Source organism: Pteropus vampyrus, unplaced genomic scaffold (genome assembly GCF_000151845.1).
Source record: "Pteropus vampyrus isolate Shadow unplaced genomic scaffold, Pvam_2.0 Scaffold518, whole genome shotgun sequence".
Taxonomy (NCBI): domain Eukaryota; kingdom Metazoa; phylum Chordata; class Mammalia; order Chiroptera; family Pteropodidae; genus Pteropus; species Pteropus vampyrus.
This window is the reverse complement of record NW_011889299.1, coordinates 1,377,748-1,387,284: the sequence shown is the minus strand read 5'-3', so window position 1 is coordinate 1,387,284 and position 9,537 is coordinate 1,377,748. Positions and strand designations below refer to the sequence as shown.

Below are 9,537 nucleotides of genomic sequence, written 5' to 3'. Positions count from 1 at the left end.
GTGTTCTTGTTGAGTCTTTAGGGTTTTCTATATAGAGAATCATGTCATCCGCAAATCGTGACAGTTTGACTTCTTCGTTTCCTATTTGGATGCCTTTTATATCTTTCTCTTGTCTGATTGTACTTGCTAGGACCTCCAATGTTATATTGAATAACAGTGGCAATAGTGGACAGCCTTGCCTTGTTCCTGATCTTAGAGGAAAGGTTTTTAGTTTTTCACCATTAAGTATAATGTTGGCTGAGGGTTTGTCATAGATGGCCTTTATTATGTTAAGGTACTTTCCTTCTATACCGATTTTGTTAAGTGTTTTGATCATAAATGGATGCTGTATCTGGTTGAAGGCTTTTTCTGCATCTATTGATATGATCATATGATTCTTATTTTTTCATTTGTTTATGTGGTGTATCACATTATTCAATTTGCATATGTCAAACCATCCTTGTGCCCCTGGGGTGAAGCCCACTTGATCGTGATGTATAATCTTTTTAATATATTCCTGTATTGGTTCGCTAGTATCTTATTTAAGATTTTTGCTTCTGTGTTCATGAGAGATATTGGTCTGTAGTTTTCTTTTTGTGTGTTATCTTTACCAGGTTTTGGTATCAGGGTGATATTGGCCTCATAAAATGACTTGTGAAGTATTGCCTCCTCTTAGATTTTTTTTTTTTTTTGTAAGAGTTTGAGGAGAAGAGGTATTAAATCTTCTTTGAACGTTTGGTAGAATTCACTGGTGAAGCTATCTGGTCCTAGACTTTTACTTTTGGGGAGGTTTTTGATGATTGTTTCAATTTGCATAGTGCTGATCATTCTATTCAGATTTTTCAGTTCTTCTTGATTCAGTCTAGGAAGGTTGTATTTTTCTAAGTACTGGTCCATTTCTTCTAGGTTATTAAATTTGGTGTTATATACTTTTTCATAGTATTCTTGTATGATCCTTTGTATTTCTGCATTGTCTGTCATCATTTCCCCTCTTTCATCCCTGATTTTGTTTATTTGTGTCCTTTCTCTTTTTTCTTTAGTGAGTCTAGCCAGGGGTTTGTCAATTTTATTAACCTTCTCAAACAACCAGCTCTTTGTTGCATTTATTTTTTCTATTTTTGTTTTGTTTTGTTTTGTTTTCAATTTTATTTATTTCTGCTCTAATTTTGATTTTTCTTTCCTTCTGCTGACTTTAGGCTTCATCTGTTCTTCCTTTTCTCGTTTTTAAAGATGAAGCATTAGGTTGTTTATTTGGGCTCGTTCTTGTTTTTAGAGGCAGGCCTGTAATGATATGAGCTTTCCTCTTATGACCACTTTTGCCATGTCCCAAAAGTTTTGATATGTTGTACTATCATTATCATTTATTTCTACATATCTCTTGATCTCTCTTTTTATTTCTTCTCTGGCCCAGTCGTTCTTCAGTAGCATGTTGTTTAATCTCCACGTATTTGTGGTTTTCCTGCTTTCTTTTTGCAGTTGATCTCCAGCTTTAAAGCATTATGATCAGAGAATATGGTTGGTATGATTTCAACCCTCTTATATTTGTTGAGGTATCTCTGTGTCCTAGCATGTGGTCAATCCTTGAGAATGTTCCATGTGGACCAGAGAAGAATGTATAAGCAGCTGTTTTGGAATGAAAGGCTCTGTAAATGTCAATTATATCCAGTTGGTTTAATGTATCATTTAAGGATGTTATTTCCTTATTGATCTTCTGTTCGGATGATCTGTCCATATCTGACAGTGGAGTATTCATGTCCCCTACTACGATAGTGTTTTGATCAGTTTCTCCCTTTAGTTCTGTTAGTGATTTTTAAAATACATTTTGGGGTTCCCTGATTGGGAGCATAGATATTAACAAGCATTATATCTTCTTAGTGTATGATTCCCTTTATCATTATGAAGTGTCCTTCAGCGTCTTTCTTTACCTTTTTCATTTTGAAATCTATTTTGTCCAATATTAGTACCACTACTCCTGCTTTTCTCTGAATGCCATTTGCTTGAAATGTCATTTTCCACCCTTTTACTTTGAGTCTATATTTGTCTTTGGAACTGAGATGTGTCTCCTGGAGGCAGCGTATGGTTGGGTTTTGTTTTTTGATCCAATCTGCAACTCTGTGCCTTTTTATTGGTGAGTTCGGTCCATTTTCATTTAAGGTGATTGTTGAAGTATGAGGTTTTCCTATAACCATTTTATGTGTTTTGCTCTCTGATAGCTCTTTGTTTCCATTGTTTCCTTGTCCTTGTGTGTCTGTTTTTTTTGGGGGGGGGTTTGGTTGGATTTTGTGAGTTTTTCCTCTGGTCCTTCTTGTTTTATGTTATATACTTCAGTTCTGAATCTTTGGCATGTGTGTGACATTAAGAATATGTAAAGGATAGGCGTATATATACAGTCATCCATTTTCTTCTGTGTGAGCCGTATCTCCATTTCCCTTTGTGAATTTGAATCTTCGAATCCTCTCCTTTTCAGTCATTGTTGTCTCAGTTTGTCTCTATGTATGCTGAACATTCAATACTATTTTGCTACAGCAAATCTCTTCTTATTGTTTAAGCTTATAAAGCCTTGTTCTTCGTAAGTGTTGCAATCCTCTGCTTCTATCTGCCTGCTAGTCGCCTTACTCCTAATTATGTATTTTTTTGGTCATTTTATTTTAGGTGAGCTAACCCCTTTCAGTATTTCCTGTAATGCAGGCCTCGTAGTGAATTCTCTCCATTTTTATATGCCTGGAAAGATCTTCATTTCTCCTTTATATTAAAGTAGAGCTTTGCTGGATACATTATTCTTGGCTAGTAGTTCCTTTCATTTAATAGTTTGAATATTTGATTCCACTTCTTTCTGGCTTGTAAGATTTATGCTGAGAAGTCCAACAATGATCTAATGGGGTTTCCTTTATAGGTTACTGTCTTCTTTTCCCTGGCTGCCCTGAGAATTCTTTCTTTGTCATTGATTATTGATAATTTTAATACAATATGTCTTGGAGAAGGCCTTTTTAAGTTGAGATAATTGGGTGTTCTGTCGACTTCTTGAATTCCAAGCTCTAGCTCATTCTTAAAATTTGGGAAATTCTTGTCAACTATTGTCTGAAAATGTTTTCTAATCCCTGCTCCTTTTTCTACCCTTCGAAAATGCCCAGTTTTCTTATGTTTCCTCTCCTGATGGTATCAGCTAGTTTTTGTATTTCTCTTTAATTCTTTTTCATTCTTCGGTTTCTCTCTTCTTCCTTCTGATTTATTTCTAGATTTTTGTCTTCGATATCGCTGATTCTTTCCTCCATTTGGTCGACTCTATTTCCCAAACTTGCTATTTCATTTTTCAACTCTTCCAATGTGCTTTTTTTAATCTCCAGAAGATCTATTCTGTTCTTTTTCAGAGTTTCAGTCTCCTTGCTCTGCTCATCTAGTTTTTTTTCAGTTCCTGAAATTGTTATATGACTCATTTTGAACTCACTGAGTTTTTTCAGAAGTACCATCCTGAATTCTCTGTCATTTAAGTCGCATATTTCTATGTCTGTAAGCTTATTTTCTGTAGATTTTTCTCTTTCTTTTTGAGATGACTTGTCACCTTGAGTGTTTGTGGTGTTTAATGGACTATTTCTCCACGTGGACATTAATGTAAGTGTATTCTGCTGTTTTTCCAGAAAGAAGATTTATTATATAAAGGCCATTCTTTAGCCTGCTGCAAAGAAGGCGCTTTTCTTTTGGTTTCCAGTAGGTGGCATCTAAGCCTCTTGGATCACTGCTTTATATAAAGCTTTAAAAATGCCTTTTTATTTTCTCGTAGATATTTAATCATGATCGCTACCCTTGGTTTCAGTCCCTGTCAGTGTTAGCAACAGTTTCAGTAGCATTCGTTCAGATTCCCTTGGGGCTCCCTGGTGTTCAGTCTCAGAGGGTATGGGGGGATGGGCCCTCTTGTTTAGAGATTGGGGGCTCAGCTCAGCCTCGGTTTTGCAGTTGTGGCCAGTAAAAATCAACTGTTGTTTCTCTGCCAGCTGCTTCTCTGCTTTCTGCCCTGATGACTGGGCCCTGCTGCCAGCCGGCCATGGGGAGCTCACAGATTTCCCCGGTAGGGCTGTTCAGATAACTCGCCGCTCCTTCTGCCCTCCCTCTCCTCTTGCAGGGAGCTCCAGAGGCTGCGAGAGGCAGCTTCTTTATTTCTCCCAGTCCATCACCCGACACCCAGGGGTCTGAGCTGTGGTAGCTCTTCTGCACAGATCCCACGCTCAGACTTGCTGGTGTGCAGTTTAGGTGTTTTTTGTTGAGTTTTAGTTGTTCAGCTTATTGTTGTTTCAAGGGGAGAGATATGGGGACATCTCTCACTCTGCCATGTTTCTCACAATATCTCTCTCATTGAGTGTTTCTATCACAATAAAATAAATGGTGCAGAAGGAACTGGATGTCTAAATGTCAAAAAAAGACTCTAAACACAGACATTATATCGTTCACGAGAATTATCTCAGAATGGATCACAGGACGAAATGCAAAATGCAAAACTATAAAACTTCTAAAAGATACAAAAAGAGAAAATCTAAGTGACTTTGTGTTTGGCAATGACTTTTTAGATGCAACACCAAAGACATGATCCATGAAAGAAAGAATTGATAAGATGGACTTCATTAAATTTAAAATTTTCTTCTCTGTAAAAGACACTGTCAGAATGAAAAGAGTAGCTACAAACTGGAAGAAAATATTTGAAGAAGACATATCTGATAAAAGACTGGTATCCAAAATTACAAAGAATTTTTAAAACTTAAGAATAGAAAATGAACAATTAAAAGTGGGCAAAAATCTTAGTTACCTCACTACAGAAGATAAACAGATAGCAAATGAGCATATGAAAAAATGCTCCACATCCTATGTCATTAGGGAAATGCAAATGAAAACAATAAGATACCACTACGTACTTTTTCGAATGGCCAAAATGCAGGACATTGACAATGCTGGCTAGGATGTGGAGCAACAGAAACTCTCATTCATTGCTGGTGGGAATGCAAAATGGTATAAACAGTTTAGGAGACAGTTTGGCAGTTTCTTACAAAACTAAACATACTCTTAACATATCATCCAGCGATTGTACTCTTTAGAATTTACCCAAAGGATTTGAAAACCATGTCCATATAAAAATCTGTTCATGGATGTTTATAGCAGCTTTATTCATAATTGCCCAAACTTGGAAGCAACCAAGATGTCCTTCAGTACTGAGTGTATATATATAAATTGTGGAATATCCAGACAATGGAATATTATTCAGTGCTAAATAGAAATGAGCTATGAAGCCATGAAAATACATGAGGGAATTTAAATGCATATTATTAAGTAAGCTGACCTGAAAAGGCTACACATTGTATGATTCAAACTATATGACATTCTGGAAAAGGCAAAACTATGGAGACAGTAAAAAGATAAGTGGTTACCAGGGGAGAAGGAGGGAGGGATATACAGGCAGAGCACAGAGGATTTTTAGGGCAGTGAAACTACTCTATATGATACTGAAATGGATACATGTCATTTATTACGCATTTGTCCAAACCCATAGAATGTACAACACTAAAAGTGAACTCTAATGTAAACTGTGGACTTTGGGTGATTATGATGTCTCAACGTAGGTTCGTTAATTGTAACAAATGTACCACTATGGTGCAGGATGTTGATAATGGAGGAGGCTATGCATGTGGAGGCAGAATGCATGTGAGAAATCTCTGTACCTTCTGCTCAATTTTGTTATAAATCTAAAACTGCTCTAGAAAAGTATTTTTAAAAAACAGAGAAAGATTTTACAACTAGAGAACAAATATTCATCATAAACATAAATACAAGAGTTTTTAATAAAATTCAAACAAATCAAATCCAACACAATATATAAAAAATATAATAATACATCATGACCCAGTGGGATTTAATACCAAGAATACAAGATTGGTTTAACACTTGAAAACGAATCATTGTAATTCACCATATTATCAAACTAACGAAGAAAAAAATATAATCATCTCAACGGATGTCAGTAAAGCATTTGACAAAATCCAACATCCATTTCTGATGAAAGAAAAAGAAATAAAAAAGTCTCTTAGAAAATTTGAAAATTTGGGGCTTTTTCAACTTGATAAAGGGCACCTACATAAAACTAGAGCTTATTTTATTCTTTTTTATTCTTTTTTTTTTTTCCCCTGGATGCTTATTTATTTTCCTCTTGGTGCAAGGTACACGGTTATGGGTGTCAGGAAGGCTCGCGTGTGGCTAGGACAGTAAAGAGCAAGACTCTCTCAGGTTCCTTTTTGGTGTTTTGCTATTTTGATATTAAAGAACTCAACTGCTTCTGCTTGTTGCAGCCTGCCTAGTCTATGGGTGGGGTGGGGGAAAGGAACTCAAAAGAGCCTAGTGCATCTGGAAGTCTGGTGGCTGGTGGTAGCCATTCAGGATGGGGGCCCCGGTGTTGCTTTTGCTGGGCTGGCCACCAGGCTGCTTCCTTGTGGCTTCTCCAGCCAAGGCACAGGTAATCACATTGCTGGAGGCCTGGGGAGATTGTGAGTGCTCTGGGGACTCGAGCACTGTGGCCATGAAGGGGAGGGCGGACTTCCCGAAAAAGAAGCTCACCCACCAGTGAGCAGGGTCAGCCTTGGGGAGACCAGGGTGGTGGGGAATGGCTTCCCCAGGGCTCTCGGCACTTCCACAGGAGCTGTTACTGGAAGAGGAATCCAGGCGGCACCAGTAGTAGTCATGGGTAGCCATGAGGTAGCCTCTGGAGGGGACAACTGCCATGCTCTTGCTTATGGGCTGGTGGAAACCTGGGCCTTGGTGCGCGATCACAGTGGCAGGAACGGGGGCGGGGCGGGGGGCGGGGGGAGGGCACTAGGCCCGGAAGCCCATTTGCAGAGGAGACTGCAGGGTGCTTATTTTATTCTTAAAGGAAAAAGAGTGTTTTTACTCTAAGATCAGAAAAAAGGCAAGGATGCCTACTCCTACCATTTCTGTTAAACATTGCCCTAGAGGGTCCATCCAGGGCAATAGGGCAAGAAAAAGAAATAAAGGCAGACTGACTGGAAAGGAAGAAGCAAAACTGTCTTGCACAATACATGATTGTTTATGTAGAAAATCCTATGGAATCTACAAAAAAGCTACTAGAACTAATGAGTTTATCTAGATTGCAGGATACATGTTTAATGGGAAAAAAGCAATTGTATTTCTATATACTATCAGTGAATAGTAAGAAGTTGAAATAAAAAATATACCATAAAGAGTAGAATATTTAGGGGAAAATTTAGCAAAAGACTTTGTAATGTAAGTCCTGACAGTTTTTTTTGTAATGCAAATGCATGACTTAAGCTTTGATTGCTGAATCATCAGTCTCAAAAAGGCATCCATTTGAAAGAGGCATCCACTTCAAAGAGGGCTTATTTCCAATAAACATGCTGCCAGCCACAGGACTAGATAGGGGCAGGTGCTCCCTACCCTCACCGAGGATCCTTTGTTTTACAGATTTTGGTTGATTTCAATAACTGAGCATTTAGGCTACTTGTTTTCTCTTACCACCTTTTAAATTCAATGATAATGAGTGAGCCGGCAAAACCCTAGGCCCCCTGCCCTTGACCCCAATAAAAGCAGAGCCCGGGTACCTGTCTCTTTCTCCCTTCCTCCCTCCCTCCCTCCCTCCCTCTCTCCTTTCTTTCTTTCCTTCCTTCTTTCCTTTCTCTCTCTCTCTCCCTCTCTGTGTCTGTCTATGTCTCTGCGTCTGTGTTTGTCTCTTTCTCTCTGTCTCTCCCCACCCCATCTGCCCCGACACAAAAACACAACCTTGCTCTGTATCCTTAAGTGAGTTGTGACATTTTTAGGTCTTGTAAGTAACAAACCTTTATCTTCTCAAAGTTTCCTCATGGTTATTGTTGAAGGGAATCTTGCAATCATATTAAGAACCACAAAGGCTGGTCCAGACACAACATTCATTATTGATAGGCTGAGACAAATACAAAACAGACTTCCAACTCCTTTACACTGAAAAGCACTAAATATTACTGAGAGAAATTACAGATCTACATAGATGAAGATATATACCATGTTCATGGATTAAAACACTCAATATAGTTACAATGTCAGTTCTCCTCAAATTAATCTATAGATGCAACGAAATCCCAATCAAAATGCCAGGAGGCTTTGGGGGAGGGGTAAAAATAGACATTCAAAGGACCTAGAATATCTAAACAGTGTTGTAATAAAAGAACAAAGTTGGAGGGCTTAACACTACTTGATTTCAAGGCTTATTATAAAGCTACAGTAATCAAAACAGCATGATGTTGGCACCAAGATAGATCATTGGAATAGAATAATCAAGAAATAGAGGAAGAGTGAGAGCTTACTGACAGCAAGAGGCCTAAAGGGCATAATGAGGATGGACTATACCAAGTGTAACTAGTCATTTATTTAAATAATCGCCAACCCTTTTCTGCAATACTTTTGTGTCCGTGACATTTTGCACATCAGCAAGTATATCTATAGTGTTAAAGGTGGTCAGTGTGGTCAGATCCTAAAGGTGGCACTTGATTGAAGGCAGATTTTCATACTTGCTTATGCAGCGTCTAGTGCAGTGCCTGGTGTCTAGTAGGTGCCAAATTAATATTTTTCGAATTAATGAAGCCCATGAGAGCCACACAGAGATGCATGATCTCTGAAGTGCAGACAGAATCACAGATGCAGATATAGCCACATATTAATATGAGCTGATATTTACCCAGTGCTTCCTGTGGGCACTGTGCTGAGCACCGGATAAGCATGGCTTCATTTTATGATCTACCAGGTAGAAATGATTAGGATTTGTGTTTTGCAGATGAGGAAACTGAGAAACAGAGAAGTTCAGTACTTTGTCCAAGGTTCAGTACTCTCTGTCCAGTAAGTGGTAGAAGCAGGATTTGCACCCAGGCCAGCTTGGCTGACTTTAGAACCTATAGGTCTCTGCTACTATACAAGACACACACAAGCCCAGAGAGACTCAAGGACATACAGAGATGCTTTTTGGCCACAAGAAAGCCAGTTCAAAACGCAGAAGCAATGCCATGTGGACGTGTGCTCACACAATCTCAATGCGCATGCACGCACGTGCACACACACACACACACACACACACACACACACACACACACACTATACACACCTTGTCCTAGAAACACAGACATATTCAATGATGGCCACTCTTTCCTGTCAAGTATTGACTGACATTCATACAATCACCATAACTCAAGGCACCAGATCCAGTGCATGTATGGTCATAGTCACACAGACACATACCCACTCCGGAAACCACAGACACACAGCAACAGCCCCCACAAGCCCATCCTGTTACACACAATCTGTACACAGTCACACCCAGTCATACGATCACGTGCAGTTAGATGTATATACCACCTTCCTGACAGCTATAATGCCCCCAGGTTATCCAGTTACACAAACACAGAATCACACCCACTGATTTTCAAGGAGGAGGCGGGGCTGGGAACGGCAGTCTCGGGGAGGGGCCTCAGACTGAGCTGCTCTGGACAGCGGCACGGAGTCCTGCGCTGGGGTTGCCGGGCA

General features: G+C 39.2%; 1 pseudogene; it reads right to left on the bottom strand.

The window, feature by feature from the left end:
* Positions 1-6,351: 6,351 nt before the first annotated feature.
* Positions 6,352-6,735, bottom strand: LOC105307820 (annotated as a pseudogene).
* Between the last annotated feature and the right edge of the window lie 2,802 nt (positions 6,736-9,537).